The sequence below is a fragment of the Piliocolobus tephrosceles genome, chromosome 6, assembly GCF_002776525.5.
Source record: "Piliocolobus tephrosceles isolate RC106 chromosome 6, ASM277652v3, whole genome shotgun sequence".
NCBI lineage: Eukaryota > Metazoa > Chordata > Mammalia > Primates > Cercopithecidae > Piliocolobus > Piliocolobus tephrosceles.
In genome coordinates, this window is record NC_045439.1 from 154,071,335 (window position 1) to 154,088,582 (window position 17,248).

Consider the following 17,248-nt stretch of genomic DNA (forward strand, 5'->3'; position numbering starts at 1 on the left):
ATAATTTAATTAGTCCCAAATTGATAGACATTCAAGTTGTTCCCATTTTTCACTATTACAAAAAATGTTGCTGTGAACATCCTTGGGTACTTGTCAACACATTTCTGTAGGACAGTGATCCAATTAGGATTGCTTCCCACACTTTATACAGTTAAAATGTTGATGGGTTCAAATAGGCTCTCTAAAATGTACTCATTTACAGTTCTAAGGGTTTCCTGATTAAATTATTTCTAGAGTCTTTCAGTGAATTGAGTAATTTCCACCCCAAAATTCATATCCACCCAGAGTCTCAAATCTGATCTTTGGAATTAAGGTCTTTGCTGATACATTTGTTAAGATGAGGTCATACTGGCTACAGTGAGTCCTAAATCTGATGACTATAGCATCCTTATATGAAGAGAGGTCTCACAGACACATAGGGAAGAAGGCCATGTGATGAATGGAGACAGACTGGAATGATGCAGCTATAAGCCAAGGAAGCTAGGAAAAGGAGGCAAAGGATTATTTCCTGGAGCCTTCAGAGGGCGCATGGTCCTGTTCCGGAGGCTGGATTTTGGACTTCTAGCCTCCAGAACTGTGAGATAATATACTTCTGTTGGTGTAAGCTATTCAGTTTGTGGTACTTAGTCACAGCAACCCTTAGAAACAAATACATCTCTTTCTAAAAGAGAGTCCATTCAGATGTATTAAGGGTTAGCTTAAGGAGAAAATGATAACAATAATAACAAGTAAAATAATATTGCCATAGTTACAGAATTAAATCCTAGACTTTAAAACATTTACACAAAAAGTTTTACTTCATTTCCTAATTGCTATGATTGGTTTCTTTAATAAAGTGATTTTCAAAAGTATCTTTGATTTAAAAGCAATACATTTATTATATAAACGAGAAATACAAATAGGCAAAAAAGATGATAACCAACAAATCCTATCATGAGAAAAAAAAAAAACTTTCATTAGCATTTTGATTTAGATGTTTCCAGACTTTAAAAATTAATATTTAGACGTATTTAATACTGTGTACTGTTTAATAACATGCTATTTCATGAAGAGCCATATTTTTACTTTTTAGAAAAGGCACAGGAAAAAGGATGAGTACATTTTTATTTCAGTTTTTAAAAATGTTTCTTATAGCTTTGCCAGATTTTCAGGCCTGTTGCTTTCATCCAGCTCTGACCATGAGACACCATGCCTAATCCGGCTTCCTCACTCCTCTCCACCAGCGTGCTGCTGGAGCCATACCCTATTCCCCAGGACCTGGACTGGTCCTGACACTCTTCTTAGATAAGAATAATTCTTAATAATATTTGTATTCTCCCATTTAAAGGATTAAGCATTCAGATAAGTTTGGAAAACACTGCATGTATCTTTCTTTAAAAATTGTCAATAAATGTTAGGTTTTTAAAGACAGAGAAGTGCTCCAGGAAAGAACTATTTGTTTACTTCAGCAGTTACCAAACTTCTGTGGCCAAGGAAACCACTTTCCTCTTTTTCTCTTCTTCTTTGTTGAACCTGTCACCATCTCTTGGAACTGATGTTCTGAGAACACAGAGCTAAGTTGGGGAAGTCACTCAAGCCAGTTTAGGTGCAGGCTTAATTGTGTTACCGCAAGAGCAGTTCTGCCTTTGTGTCTGGCTCCCGGAAGTGTCTTAGTAAGCTTTCTAGTGCTCCTGTCTCTTGAGGCTAGGGACCTGCTTCGCTCTTTTAAGTCCTCTTCCCGAGGACTTTCTGCTTCTGATGATTGTCGCCCTGGCTAACTGCTAGCGCATTTCATTTCCTGACTGCCTGCTCCCCAGGAACTTCTCTGTACTTCACCTGTTACGGGGTCCCAGTTGTACTGAACACCTCCCCACCCCCCACCGCCTCCTCCAGCAACTGCATACATAATTGGATTTGTTTTGCATATGATCGGACTTTTCAGGTACCCTGTTCTGTTTACCAGGCCATCTGCATCACAGTGAGCCTGTTCCTTGCCTCCTGACCCCACCCCCAACATTGACACTTCACCCCCACCCACACCCTGACCCCCAGGTAGTCTAATTCCAGGGCTTTCCTTTTCCAAGGCAGCAGTCAACCGTACTGTGTTCTTCTCTATCTTGGAAAAATCACTCAACGGGTTAATTAGGGGCGCGGGGTGTTCTTCAGAGAGAGACACAATCACTGCTCCAGGCATTGTTGTATATGTTGTATATAGGTTATACCATTTCCCAGCAGCCCGTGAGAGGAGGGTGTTATTATCCCCATTGCACATTAAGGTAAAAACCGGTGTAGAAAGGGCCCAAAGGCAGCAATCTAGGCTTTAGATAGAGATGAGCCTTGCTCCAAGGCTAGTCTAACGTGCTGCCCCCACCACGTTCCACCTGGTGACAGTACAGCTAATTGCAGGAAATGTGCTTGCTGGAGGAGAGAGGTGGTTTCTTGAGATTCAGATTTGAAAGTCTATAAATATCAAACATTATCATAGTCATAAGTGTTTCTGGGTCACCTACTTCTCAGTCGTTGAGTTATAATAGAGGGCCGTATATGTATCAGAAACAAGCTATCTTAAAAATAGGATCCCCTATCACTCAGCACCTCCCTACCACCCACCCTTCACCCCCCAAAAAACACTACCGGGGGGTTCGTTTTGTTTTGTTTGGGGGAGGGGATTGCTTACTGCTTCTGCCACCAAGCAGGGCATCAGTATATGGTGGTGTTTGAAACAATCATGAATCTTGTAAACTGGGCATGAGATGTATTCATTTCCACTGCTACTGCCTTATCTGAAATGTTTCCTACTGCCATTACTTCCTTCCACAGCCTGCAAAGGAAGGTAGGGAAGGGAGGAGCAGGAAAAAAGGGACTGACTTCTCACTTTGACTGCCAAAGTCACCTGCCTAGAATTTTCCAAAGGTGCTGAGGCTGCAGTGTGGAATGGATGAGCTGTTGCTGTCTTTTAGGTCCCTTCAGGCATTGTCCTCTGTCAGGATCAGCATCGGTCTCAGTCGATGAGAATGACATACATACAACGCAGTAAATGATACGGCCCCTAGGACCCTGGACTGAACTACACTTGTATACCTAATGTTCTTGCCATCAGTCTTTCCTCCCTACTCCTAGCCATCCAGCGTCCTGGTGACAGATCAACCCTTCTTCTTTTTCTTCTTCTTCTTGTTTTTGTATGTTTGTTTGTTTTTAAGAGAATGTTTTTAAGAGACAGGGTCTCTCTCTCTTGCTGGAGTACAGTGGCATAATCATAGCTTACTATAATCTTGAGCTCCTTGGCTCAAGTGATCCTCCCATCTCAGCCTCCCAGGTAGCTAGGACTACAGATAATGCGCCACCATGCCCGACTATTTTTTAATTTTTTTGTAGAGATGAGGTGTTGCAGTGTTGCCCAGGCTGGTCTCAAACTCCTGGCCTTAAGCGATCCTTTCACCTTGGCCTCCCAAACAGATCAATCCTTCTAAAGAACTGACTTAGTCATTCCCCTGCTCAACTGTCTTTGCTGTCTCCTTGCACCTCAAACACTTTACTTGATAATTCCAGGGCTTCGCAACCTATCAGGTGCCTTACATACCTTTTCAATCTTCACTCTTGTGACTCTTCCAAACGCTTTTCCCTCCACTCAAATCAGAATAGACTGCAGTACTGTAACTTACTTTGCATTTCCCCCCTCTCTGTCTGGAACACCCTGTCTGTCAAAATCCTCTCCAGCTCATCAGGCCCAGCTCCACCATCCCTCCCCTGCTTGCCATCAAGCAGTGTACACAGGACTGCATGGCAGCTCTTTTCTCGTGTGGGTCACTCTACACACTGTCCTTGAATGATTCTGCACCCGGTAGAGAGGGGGATGTGAGGCTGGAAGGCTAGCTTAGCTGCCTGTTCTCTCGGAAGGAATGAAGGAATGGCCAGAGGAGTAGACTCCCTTGGAGACTGCCCACTGCGAAGGCTATCAGTGAACCACCTTTTTGTACACAAGCACTGATGTAGGGATTTTTTAAATGTATGGGCTGTACCTTTTTTTAGTAAGAATTCAAATTTTATTGAGCCCCAAAGGGGAAAAATTCAACTTTATTGATAGCAAAAGTATCAATGAAGAAAGTTGCCTTGCGTTTTCATCACTAAAATGACGGTATTTGTATATATTCCAAAAGTAGCAGTGCAAAGGCAGTTTTCCTTATTTTTATGTGAAATTATGAGAGGTGGGGGCCTGGGCTGCCCATCACTGATAGAAACTTTTTAACTTGGCTCTGGAGATTAACCTGCCTGAGATCCTGTGCCCTAACAAGCTCCAGGAATGAGAATATCAAGGTTCTTCTCTGGGCTCCAGCAGCTGGAGGCCTTGCACTAGCTGAGATTCTTCTGTGTTAACACACCAGATTCCCTGAGTTCCAGGACGCCATTACTTGTCTGACCTCTTCATTTAGCCTCCCTTGAGGATGAGGATCTTCTAGTACGCTCTTTTTATCTATTCTTCTGACGAGAGGCCAGCACAGTGCCTTCTGCGTAGCGGGTCATCAAGAAATTCCTGTTTATGATGATGAAGAAACGACAGAAACGACTTGAGAGAAAGTGACTTCACCCATGTGTGGTGTTGAATTTTTATTTTCTTTAAAACAACACACCTACTTAATGGAAGTCATATTCAGGAAATAGTCTTCGTTGTACATCGATGGAACCTAGGGCTCCAGCTTCCTTTACTCACCTAGCTGGACTCTCGACAGTACCACCTGTTAACAGATGTGGCCCCACACATAGGCATGTGTGTGCCTGCTTATGCTTTTTTTACAATCGAGAAGCTCTGAAAGGTGTTGCTTTTGCAAAATATCTTCAAACTATTTTCCCACTGCCCTAAAGTCCTGCCTCAATTTTCACCATTACTTTTTTTTTTTTTTTTTTTTTAAGTAAGGGCTCTGTTACTAGGGAGGAAAAATACATAAAGTTTTAACAACCTGATGACATCTTAGTTCTGATCAGTTTATCTGACAGGCCTCCCATTGCTCGGAGCTCCCACGGCATTCAGGAGATACCTTTTATCACGGCAGTGTATAGGAATGATCTCTTTTCCTGTTTTTCCAAGCCATTGTAAGCTGCTTCGGGCGATTTCCAGCACCAGGCACAATTTGCCTGGCATATGGCGGGCCTTCAAAAAGATTGTTAAACCAAACTTAAGCAGCCTGCTCCCTAGGCAAGCCTTGTAGAGTTCCAAATGAGTGCCCGAAAAAGCAAGCCAAGGATGTAGTCTTGTGGTGAGGAAGTGTTCCATCAAATGCGCTGCTTGACTGGTTTCTGCAAGGGGCGAGAGAACTATCATAGACAAACTTGCTCCTGTCACAGCTTGGCTAACCTTGACCAGTGGCTTATCTATGAAGGTGAGCAGCCTGGTTCTAATGAAGAGAACTGCCGTCAGTAATTAAAAGTTCATCATCTACAGACCCAACCCTAACCTCATAATCTAGTGCTTCCCATCCCAACGAGACCAAACCGGCTTCCTGAGAACAGGTTCTGCATCATGTACATTTCTTGTATTCTTAAGAGTCGAGCACAAAGTTTGGCACATAATAAGAACTAAAAAAATGATGACTAACAAATATGTAGTGCTTACCAAATGCCGGGCACTCCTCTAAGCATTTTTTTTTTTCTTCTTCTTTTTTTTTTTTTTTTTTTTTGAGACGGAGTCTAGCTCTGTCGCCCGGGCTGGAGTGCAGTGGCGGGATCTCAGCTCACTGCAAGCTCCGCCTCCCGGGTTTACGCCATTCTCCTACCTCAGCCTCCCGAGTAGCTGGGACTACAGGCGCCCCCCACCTCGCCCGGCTAGTTTTTTTGTATTTTTAGTAGAGACGGGGTTTCACCATGTTAGCCAGGATGGTCTCGATCTCCTGACCTCGTGATCCGCCCGTCTCGGTCTCCCAAAGTGCTGGGATTACAGGCTTGAGCCACCGCGCCCGGCCTCCTCTAAGCATTTTATATGTATTAATTCATTTAACCCTTACAACACTAAGAGGCAGATACTATTGTTATTATCCCCATTGTACAGAAGGGGAAAGAAAGCAGAGCACCTAGGAGTTTATGTGTCTTGCTCAAGATCACACAGTTACACAATCCATGCTTTTAGAAACTATGCCTTAGTGCGTTTATTAGTATCATTTTTATTTTTATAGAGACGGGGACAGAGGTGGGGGATGGGGGGAGTTGTCCCCATGTCGTCTAGGCTGGTCTTGAATTCCTGGGCTCCAGTGAACCTCTTGCTTCGGCCTTCCAAAGTGCTGGGATTACAAGTGTAAGCCACTGTGCCAGACCCTTAGTGTATTTAAATAGATATTAATGAATAAATTTCTCCCGGAACCATAACTTTATAGGAAATTGTTTGCACCTCCTGGTACACCACTAAGGCACAGTCTCCCACATTAGGTTGTCCCTAGCGCAGGGTCGGTCATTCGTTGACCTTTACCCACCCTCAGTTCCTATCGCAGTATTACTTCTCGCGCCATAGCAAGCCTGCCGTGCGTAGCTCTGGCCACCCGGGGGCACTGTGGCCACACGTCCTTTTCCCCTCCGGCGCTTCGCGACCCCCAGAGGGGCGGAGCCAACGTTGGGCGGAGCCCGCGAGACGCCCACAGCGCCAGCTATCCCGGCGGGCCGCGCGCGCGGCCGCGTTTGAATGGCCCTGAGTGGGACTCGGCCCAGAAGCCGAAGGACGCTCTAGGTTGCCGGGCGCGGATCGTCAGCGCCGAGCCTGGGCTAAGGCGCCGCGGTACCATGAGGCGCCGGTAAGTAACTGCCGAGCTGGTGCGAGCCGCGCGCCCGCAGCTGCCTTGCCCTGACAGGGCTTCTCCAGCCGGATTTGGCCGCGCCCTGGGCCCACCTGCAGGCCCCGCGGCGGCCTCAGCTCGGCCGGGCTCGCGGCAGCGCTGCTGGGTCGCGGGCCGGGGTGGCGAGGGCGGGGCTGAGCCCCTCTGCTGGCCGCGGCGGGGAGGGTCCGGCGGCGGGCGCTGGGGGGCTGCAGGGGTCTGGGCCGGGAGAGGCGTGGACGGAACCTGTTGTCACTTTTTTATCTTCGGGTGGAGTCGACAGCTGCACCCGGGGAAGGGGAGGGACAGAAGGAGTGTGGGGCGAGCTGTTTTGAGGACAGGTTTTCCGCAGAGCGCCTAGGCCCGGCCCAGGCATTTCCTTATTTTCCGACGGGTCCTCGGATTCCTGACAGATGAGCTTTTGTTTCACAGGACAAAAACTTGACGTTATGCAGAAGAATTGTCGGTTGCAACTTTAAAAACCTTATTGTATTTTCTGAAACGTTGGTCTGTAACAGTATCTAGGCTTTTACTACGCTCTTAAATTGCTTAAGTATGGAGATAACAGAGGTTTTTTTTGTGGCTTTTAAAGTTTCTTGAAAACAGAGGTACCTATGTCTGTTTCTTTGCTGATTAAAAAAGAATTATAAGAGAAATTAGTTCTGTAATAATCATCAGTTCAGCACTCGCGAGAATTTTTAGAAACTAGTCCACCTAATAGCTTAAATCTGCTGGTTTTTTGGAGTTTGTTTGGATAGCCATCTTCAGACTTGAATTGAAACATCATCCATTGAGGCTTTTACTTGGCCAGTAACTAATATTAGCCACTAATAATATTAGCCAGTGTGATAATAAGGATGGACAATATTTCTTTTGTGCTTTCTATGCCCTAGCCGTATTAAGAGCTTTGCTTTGGGACAGATACTGATCCCCATTTTGACAGTGAAGAAAGTAAGGCACAGGGAATTTTAGTATGTAACTTACCGTGCGGGGTGACATAGCTAATAGAATTAACACCCAAGCAGGCTGGCTCCACGCTTTTAACTCTGCTGCTCTACTACTTCCTTTATCTGTAGCTCTTTTTAGTTTACAAAGCCCTTTCATTTCATTTACCTCAACTTCGGAGACCTGAGTGTGCTTTTGTGTACACATACATTCATTCACACACCATTCATTCAAGTTTTCTGCTCTTGATGATTATACTTAAGGTTTGTGTCTGAACAAAAAATCCATTGACTATTTTAAGATAAATGGAGTTTATAAGCTTTATGCGTGTGTTATAATTTATATTTTGAATTCCTTTATGTCCTTTCCTGAAAGTTTTGAAAGTGTTAGTCTTAGCAACTTATGTATTACTTTAACATAAAAAATTGTATGTTAAATGTTTTCATCCCTAAAACTTACTGAGTGGTTATTCTGTACTTGAAATGGTTATACTTAAACTAATACCTCCTTGACAAGGAATAAAGTTCAAAAGCAAAATCACTTGGTAAGAAATCAGCAGTTTACACTTATTTATAGCAGAGCTTTTAAATGTTGTTCATCAGTTACAAAGCTTTTGATTGCGTGTATGCCCAACAGGGTGGTAGACCCAATTGGCTGTACAAAAGAAATGTGCCGCAAGAATGACACTGTGGACTTTGGGGACTTGGTAGAGAGTGGGAGGGAGAAGAGGGATAAAAGACTACACATTAGTTACAGTGTTCACTGCTCGGGTAATGGGCGCACCAGAATCTCAGAAATCACCACTGAAGAACTGATCCATGTAACCAAACACCACCTGTTCCCCAAAAACCTATTGAAATAAAAAATAATAAAACTTAATAAAATAAGAAATGTGCCAGGGCAACCAACCTTAGGGAGATTAATCTAGTTTGGATTATGAGATTAAAAACAAAAAATATGTATGACACTCTACATTAGTACAGTGGATGAATGCAGAACTGAACTGGGTAAAGCTTCTGCAAAGAACCAACAATTGGAGGATTTATGTAGGGCACTGAATAGAAGGGTGGATGGTGGGACTAGGCACGGTTGGTAATCCCGGCACTTTGGGAGGCCAAGACAGGAGGATCCCTGGAAGCCAGGAGTTCGAGAGCAACCTAGGCAACATAGCGAGACCACATCTCTACAGAGAATTTAAAATATTTTGCCAGGCATGGAGGCACGTGCCTGTAGTCCCAGCTACTTGGGAGGCTGGGGTGGGAGGATCACATAAGCCCATGAGGTCAAGGCCACAGTGAGCCGAGATTGCGCCACTGCACTTCAATGCAGCAACAGACCAAGACCCTGTCTGTAAATATACAGTAAATAAGGGTGGATGGGCCGGGCACGGTGGCTTACGCCTATAATCCCAGCACTTTGGGAGGCCAAGGCGGGCAGATCACTTGAGGTCAGGAGTTCAAGACCAGCCTGCACAGATCACTTGAGGTCAGGAGTTAAAGACCAGCCTGGCCAACATGGCAAAACCTCATCTCTACTAAAAATAAAAAATTAGCTGGGCATGGTGGCACGCACTTGTAATCCAGTTACTCAGGTGGCTGAGGCATGAGAATCGCTTGAAACTGGGAGGCAGAGGTTGCAGTGAGCCAAGATCATGCCACTGCACTCCAGCCTGGGTGACAGAACGAGACTCTGTCTCAAAAAAAAAAAGGAGGGGGTGGATGGGGAATTTTAGTGAGGAAACACTATATTCAAAGACTTGCCAATGAAAATGATTTTTCTGTTTTTTGTTTTGTTTTGTTTTCACGCAGAGTCTCGCTCTGTTACCCAGGCTGGAGTGCAGTGGAGTTATCTCAGCTCACTGCAACCTCTGCCTCCCAGGTTCAGGCGATTCTCCTGCCTCAGCCTCCCGAGTAGCTGGGACTACAGGTGTGCACCAGCACGCCCAGCTAATTTTTGTATTTTTAGTAGAGGCAGGGTTTGGCCATGTTGGCCAGGCTGGTCTCGAACTCCTGACCTCAGGTGATCTGCCCACCTCAGCCTCCCAAAGTGCTGGGATTACAGACGTGAGCCACCGTGCCCAGCCTGTTAATATTTTAATGTGATGATTTCTTTCAAGTCTTTTTTTATGCTGATAACTATTTTTCTTTTTATAAAACTGGGATTTTGCCTTTTTCTCTTTTTTTTTTTTTTCACTCAGCACATCATGCATGTGTTCCATTCTTTTTTTGTTGTTGTTGTTGAAACGAAGTCTCACTCTTTCGCCAGGCTGGAGTGCGGTGGCACGATCTCAGCTCACTGCAAGCTCCGCCTCCCGGGTTCAAGCAATTCTCTTGCCTCAGCCTCCCAAGTAGCTGGGACTACAGGCATGTGCCACCATGCCCAGCTAATTTTTGTGTTTTTAGTACAGACGGGGTTTCACCATGTTGGGCAGGATGGTCTCAATCTCTTGACCTTGTGATCTGCCTGCCTTGGCCTCCCAAAGTGCTGGGATTACAGGCGTGAGGCACCGTGCCGGCCAAAAATGTTTGGTTTTTTTTTTTTTTTTTTAATTTGCTTTCTTTCCACAGATACTGAGAAAAATGCTCTTGTTAATGGTCATAGTATTTTTTGTGTGTGTTCTTTTGAAACTGGGAATTTTTTTTCCAAAGAGACATTTTGAAGGGAGAAATATTGGAACATAGTTGATTATAGAAAAAAATGGAGGTAAAAGTCTGTGGCATCTCCAAGGTTTTTTATCTGGGAGGCTAAAGAATGGTGGAACCACTGAATTAAGTTGGGATTCTCATTATTTTCTTTGTTAACTGCCATTCACGGAGACACATAATGAGATTTTAATGAAGATTTTAATGACGATTCTTGATGTCACATTCTTCCTAAAACTCCTAAAATTAATTTTCCTTGATTTTATTCTTTCTTATTTTATTTTATTTTTTCTTTTGAGATGGGGTCTTGCGCTGTTGCCCAGGCTGGAGTGTAGTGGCGTGATCTTGGCTCACTGCAAGCCTCCGCTTCAAGCAGGTTCAAGCAGTTCTCCTGCCTCAGCCTCCCAAGTAGCTGGGATTACAGGAGCGCACCACCACGCCTGGCTAATTTTTATATTTTTAGTAGAGACGGGGTTTCACCATGTTAGCCAGGCTGGTCTTGAACACCTGACCTCAGGTGATCCTTCCACCTCGGCCTCCCAAAGTCCTGGGATTACAGGCGTGAGTCATCACACCTGGCCTCAATTCCTTCTTAGCAAGCCTTCCCCTTTCCCTTTTTTTGGAAAGATTTTTCAAAATATTTTTTTCTATTAGAATACTAAATAAGGCTTAAATTTGGTCATGAGTCTTCACTTTGAGAGATTAGACTAGTTTTGATTTGTTCAAATGTATAGATTGCTACAGGTTTTTTTTGTGGTTGTTTGGTTTTTTTGAGATGGAGTTTTGCTCTTGTTACACAGGCTAGAGTGCAATGGCGTGATCTTGGTCCACTGCAACCTCCGCCTCCTGCATTCAAGCGATTCTCCTGCCTCAACCTCCCGAGTAGCGGGGTTTACAGGCATGTGCCATCACACCCAGCTAATTTTGTATTTTCAGTAGAGACGGGTTTCACCATCTTGGTCAGGTTGGTCTTGAACTCCTGACCTCAGGTAATCTGCCCACCTTGGCCTTCCAAACTGCTGGGATTATAGGCATGAGCCACCGCTCCTGGCCAGATTGCTACAGTTTTACAAGCAAGAGGTGAGTAGAACTCCTTTATCAAGGGAGTAGGAATTATCTTTAAACATTCTTGTCCAGGTGAGGCATAGTGGCTCACACCTGTAATGCCAGCACTTTGGGAGGCCAACGGTAAGAGGAAAGCTTGAGCCCAGAAGTTTGAGACCAGCCTGGGCAACATAGCAAGACCCCATCTCTACAAAAATTTTAAAATTAGGGCCGGTGGGTCATGTCTGTAATCCTAGCACTTTGGGAGGCCAAGACGGGCAGATCACGAGGTCAGGAGATCGAGACCATCCTGGCTAACACGATGAAACCCCGTCTCTACTTAAAATAGAAAAATTAGCTGGACGTGGTGGCACATGCCTGTAGTCCCAGCTACTGGGGAGGCTGAGGCAGGAGAATCGCTTGAACCCGGGAGGCGGAGGTTGTAGTGAGCAGAAATCGCACCACTGCCCTCCAGCCTGGGCGACAGAGCGAAATCTGTCTGAAAAATAAAATAAAATTAGGCCGGTGTAGTGGCATGTGCCTGTAGTCCCAGCTCCTTGGGAGGCTGAGGTGGGAGGATTCCTTGAGTCCAGAAGTTGGAGGCTGCAGTGAGCCATGATTATGTCACTGCACTACAGCCTGGGTGACAAAGCAAGACCTTGTCTCAGGAAAAAAAAAAAAAGTATTGTAACAGGATGCATCATATTGATGTTTTATCAATCAGTATACTTGTTGATCTATGTTAGTTAATTTGGTGCTTTCTGGAAAATGTATTTAGGAATATAATGTTTTTTAATTAAACACCTTAAACCTAATACAAATGGTACTTTTACTGGGAGCATACACTTTTTAAATTGGAAGGGTGTAATTTGACTTTACTTTTTTTTTTTTTTCTTTTTGGAGACGCAGTCTTGCTCTTGTCTCCCAGGTTGGAGTACAGTGGCAAGATCTCGACTCACTGCAACCTCCACCTCCCGAGTTCACGCTATTCTCCTGCCTCAGTCTCCTGAGTAGCTGGGATTACAGGTGCCCACCACCACACCCGGGTAATTTTTGTATTTTTAGTTGAAACGGGGTTTCTCCATGTCGGCCAGGCTGGTCTTGAACTACTGACCCAGGTGATCCGCCCACCTCTGCCTCCCAAAGTGCCGGGATTACAGGCATGAGCCACCGTGCCCGGTGTAATTTGACTTTTCTTTGCCAGGTTCAAATGTTGTGTTTACTCTTTCTTGCTCATCTAAGTATTTTTTTCACTACCAGCTTAATACCCCTTAACTTTGGAGACTTCTGCATTGTATTTACCATTCTTGTTCTTGCGGCATCATGAGGGTAGAAATGAGAGAAAAGGTATTCTGAAAGGACTCCCTTTTTGGCTTCCTGTAACCACGTCTCTTTCCTTCAGTTTTATATACTGTCTGAAATTCTTTTTGCCTTGAGCAAGTCACCCAGAAGCCTACCACCTATGCATGAGTCATAAGGTGCTCATTCTAGCATCTCCTCCGCTCACTAGCACACTCTTAAGATGCACAGCTTGGTGTTACCGTGGGAAAGGCACTATTACTGTAAGTCACAACACTAAGCCTGTTAGTAACTAAGTGTTCTTGGGCAAGTCATTTAATATCATCTGAAATTATCTCCAAGGTCCTTTACAACTCTGAGAATCTGTAAAATAGTTACTTTTGGAGGGAGTTCTTTGGGGAGGAGGGAGACCTGTGGGGAAGAGGCCTCTGGATAGTCTTTTATATCTTACTGTGATTAATCATAGATTATTTCTTCTAAAGGCATTTTTAAAAGCTACTTATATGATAGGGTTGAGGAAGAAATCTTAGGATGGAATTTAAAGGCCGATAGAATATAAGCTTCAGTATAGCAGGGATTTTTGTTTTGTCCACTGATGTTTCCCTAGTGCGTAGAACAGTAATTAGTCTGTAACATGTACTTAATATTTGTTGAACGAGTAAAGAAATGAAGGAATGGGTTGCTGGGGAAAGACGAAGTTTGTTGGAGTACTGCGCAGATGCTCCGAGTATCTTGAAGGAATTAAAAATACAAACCAACCAGAGTACAACCCATAATTCCTACAATATGAAATCCTCCCAGCGGTAGCAAATCGTGTGTTGTTCACTTAATTGCCTTTCAGAACTATTAAGCGATTACTGCCCTGGCTGCCCGTCTTACTCACAGAGTAAGATTTTGACCATCGGCCGGGCGCGGTGGCTCAAGCCTGTAATCCCAGCACTTTGGGAGGCCGAGACGGGCGGATCACGAGGTCAGGAGATCGAGACCATCCTGGCTAACACGGTGAAACCCTGTCTCTACTAAAAAAAATACAAAAAACGAGCCGGGCGAGGTGGCGGGCGCCTGTAGTCCCAGCTACTCCGGAGGCTGAGGCCGGAGAATGGCGTAAACCCGGGAGGTGGAGCTTGCAGTGAGCTGAGATCCGGCCACTGTACTCCAGCCTGGGCGACAGAGCGAGACTCCGTCTCAAAAAAAAAAAAAAAAAAAAGATTTTGACCATCACCACATACTTAAGTGCCAGCTTGACATTTCAGTATGCATTTTACTCTTATTTTCAAAAACCTATGTCCTAGCCATTCCCTGTGCCACTTAATATAATCAATAACAGTACATTTACTGTTGTAGCAAAAATGAATTATATATATTGATTCAAATTTGGCCTTTCATCCATGGAGGATTCATGGCACAGCAGTTAAAAACTGGCAGTCTTCAGGCGCAGTGGCTCACGCCTGGAATCCCAGCACTTTAGGAGGCTGAGGTGGGCGGATCACAAGGTGGAGAGAACGAGACCATCCTGGCCAACATGGTGAAACCCCGCCTCTACTAAAATATAAAAAATTAGTAGGGCGTGGTGGCGGGCGCCTGTAGTCCGAGCTACCCAGGAGGCTGAGGCAGGGGAATCACTTGAACCCAGGAGGCGGAGCTTGCAGTGAGCCGAGATTGCGCCACTGCACTCCAGCCTGACAACAGAGCGAGACTCCGTCTTAAAAAAAAAAAAAAAAAAAAAAAACCTGTCCCTCTTCACCTTCCTGTTCCACAACTGCCACATAAATAATCGTCAAGAATAGTTTTTTCACATGTAATTCATATACAGAATTTCTCAGTCTATTTTGTCTACAAGATAAAGTCCAAATTCCTGACCTAGCATTCAGCGACTTCTGCATTTTAGCCAACCTACCTTTCTATTCTTTTCCCTTAGAGTGGCCTGGACTCAATAATTACTTAATTATTGAATAGTTGGTATAGAAAATAAGGAAACAAAAAGCAGTTATTCTTGCCTACAAAGTATGTTTCCAGTTGAAGAAAGTCTGGCAGATGGTTTTTCGAGAAGCCTGTACCGGTGGCATTCATTGTTTGAGTGAATTATTCATTTAGTGAAAAATAGCATTAGAGACAAGAATTCCTTAAAGCTCCATGTAAACAGTTTTTTCGATCCTTGTCAACAGACCTGTTGGAAACTCAGTAATACAGTTTACCCTCAGCATCCATGGGTTATCTGTGTGGAAGCCACGAATATGGAAGGCTGACTAGGGGACATGATTATCCACGAATTTTGGTATCTGAGGTGGTCCTGGAACCAGTCGTACTCAGCTACTGAGGGATAACTGTAATCAGAAGGGAATTAAATATGTGTATCTAGTGACATCAGTTTACATTGCAAGTAACCACTTAGTGGGACTGACTGAATCATTCTGTGACCACCGCATTGCTTGAACACTTCATCAGTCTGGATGGACTAGGTGATTTTGCAGTAACAAACAGCACCCAAATCTCAGTGGCTTATGTCAGAGGTTTATTTTTCCTCAGTTCATGTTACATGTGAACTGTCTGGGCCTGTGCTCCTAGTTTTCCTTGCTTAGCAATGTGGACAGGGGAGTCTTAACTTTCTGCCCTGTTGTTGGTTACCTGTTGATGGTTAGAGGTGAGGTAATGGGAGTGAATCACACACACTGGCTCTTTTTTTTTTTTAATTAAATTTTGGGGTACATGTGCAGAATGTGCATGTTTGTTACATAGGTATACACGTGCCATGGTGGTTTGCTGTACCCATTAACCCGTCATCTACATTAGGTGTTTCTCCTAATGCTGTCCCTCCCCTAACCCCCCACCCGCCAGCAGGGCCCGGTGTGTGATGTTCCCCTCCCTGTATCCATGTGTTCTCAATGTTCAGCTCCTACTTATGGGTGACAACATGCAGTGTTTGGTTTTCTGTCCTTGAGTTAGTTGCAGTGAGCTGAGATCGTGCCACTGCACTCCACCCTGGAGACAGAGCAAGATTCCATCTCAAAAAAAGAAAAAGTAGATACCAGAATAGGTGTATCTATTCTAGGTACAGTGAACATAGTTCGTGCTCTCATGGAGCTTGCAGTCTAGTGAGAGGTCATAGGCAATAAGTGCATAAACTGATTTCCAGATGGTGATAAATGTGGTGGGGGAAAATACAGGGTACTGCTATAGAGAATGATTGTAAGTGAGGCTGGGGTTATTCTTGATTGGGTGGTGAGTGCTTGGGGGGAATATTTTAAGCAGAAAGAATGGCTCAGCCACAAAATGAAAATAAGTTTGAAATGTTGAAGGACAGAAGGCCAGTGTGGCTGGAGCATTTAGGAAACTGTTATAGTCTAAAGCAGTTGGTGGTTTGGTCTAGAATGGTGGTAATGGAAATGGAAAGAAACGGACAGCTTAGGAATATATTATAAAGGCAAAGTCGACAAATTGGATGTAGGTAATTAAGGAAAAAGGAAATCAAAGATGAATCCTTTATTTCAAGCTTGAGAAATTGGGAGGAGGATGGTTCTGTTTACTGAGTTAGTGACTGTTGGAAGGAGCAGATTGGGGGGGGGACATTAAGGGTTCTACTTTTAGTATGTTAAGTTCAAGAATAGATGACTGTTGGATATCCATGTGGAGCTGAGTAGTAGGCAGTTGGAAATTTGAATCCAGAGTTTACGTGAAACAATATGATGAGAGATTTTATTTTATTTATTTACTTTTTTTTTTTGAGACAGAGTCTTGCTCTTTTGCCCAGGCTGGAGTGTAATAGCACAATCTTGGCTTACTGCAACCTGCGCCTCCCGGGCTCAAGCGATTCTCCTGCCTCAACCTCCCCAGTGGCTGGGATTACAGGTGCCTGCCACCACGCTCAGCTACTTTTTGTATTTTTAGTAGAGGTGGGGTTTCACCGTGTTGGCCAGGCTGGTCTTGAACTCCTGACCTCAGGCGATCCACTCACCTAGGCCTCCCAAAGTGCTGAGATTACACGCCCGAGCCACTGCACCTGGCCGATATTTTATTTTTCAATGAAAGTTAATATGTTAATTTTTGTTATAGTTAAGTCTTGGACTTAGGAGTCGTATTTTCTTGAGCCTGCGTATGATTCTTCTGTTGGAGAAGAAGGTGTTCCCTAAGAGAAGAGGCATTTTCAAACCTTAATATACGTTCTGATTTCAGCCCAGGAGATACGGTGGTGCCCAACCACTGTAACTGATAGGGATGTGATATAATCCTCACAAGTTTTGGAACAAGAAAGGTTTAAGAACCGTTGTTATAAAAGGATTTTGAATGTGTCTAGCATCATTTTTGTTGATTTTTTTTTTTTAATTCTTAAAGGATGATCTACCCTTTTTTCCAAGGCTTAGGATATACTTAACCCTGCTGACTTCTTGTACTGTAGAAATTAGGCACAAGTGTCATAGGGTGATGACATTAGTCCAAATAATGAAGATAGAGTTTTTGAATTAATTTATATTAGCTTGTCGTTTTGAGAGTTGAATACTATTTTGCTGGTATATCCTCTCATATGCAGAGAGTCTTTCGGTTTTGAAA

The 17,248-nt window shown here is 44.2% G+C and overlaps 1 protein-coding gene across 3 annotated transcripts in view; it reads left to right on the top strand.

The window, feature by feature from the left end:
• Positions 1–6,600: 6,600 nt before the first annotated feature.
• Positions 6,601–17,248, top strand: part of KATNBL1 (katanin regulatory subunit B1 like 1) — a 90,388-nt gene continuing 79,740 nt past the window's right edge. For all 3 annotated transcript variants that reach the window (XM_023230222.2, XM_023230223.1, XM_023230220.1), the window contains exon 1: positions 6,601–6,752. The gene's annotated coding sequence lies outside the window, so the exon portion shown is untranslated. The remainder of the gene's footprint in view (positions 6,753–17,248) is intronic.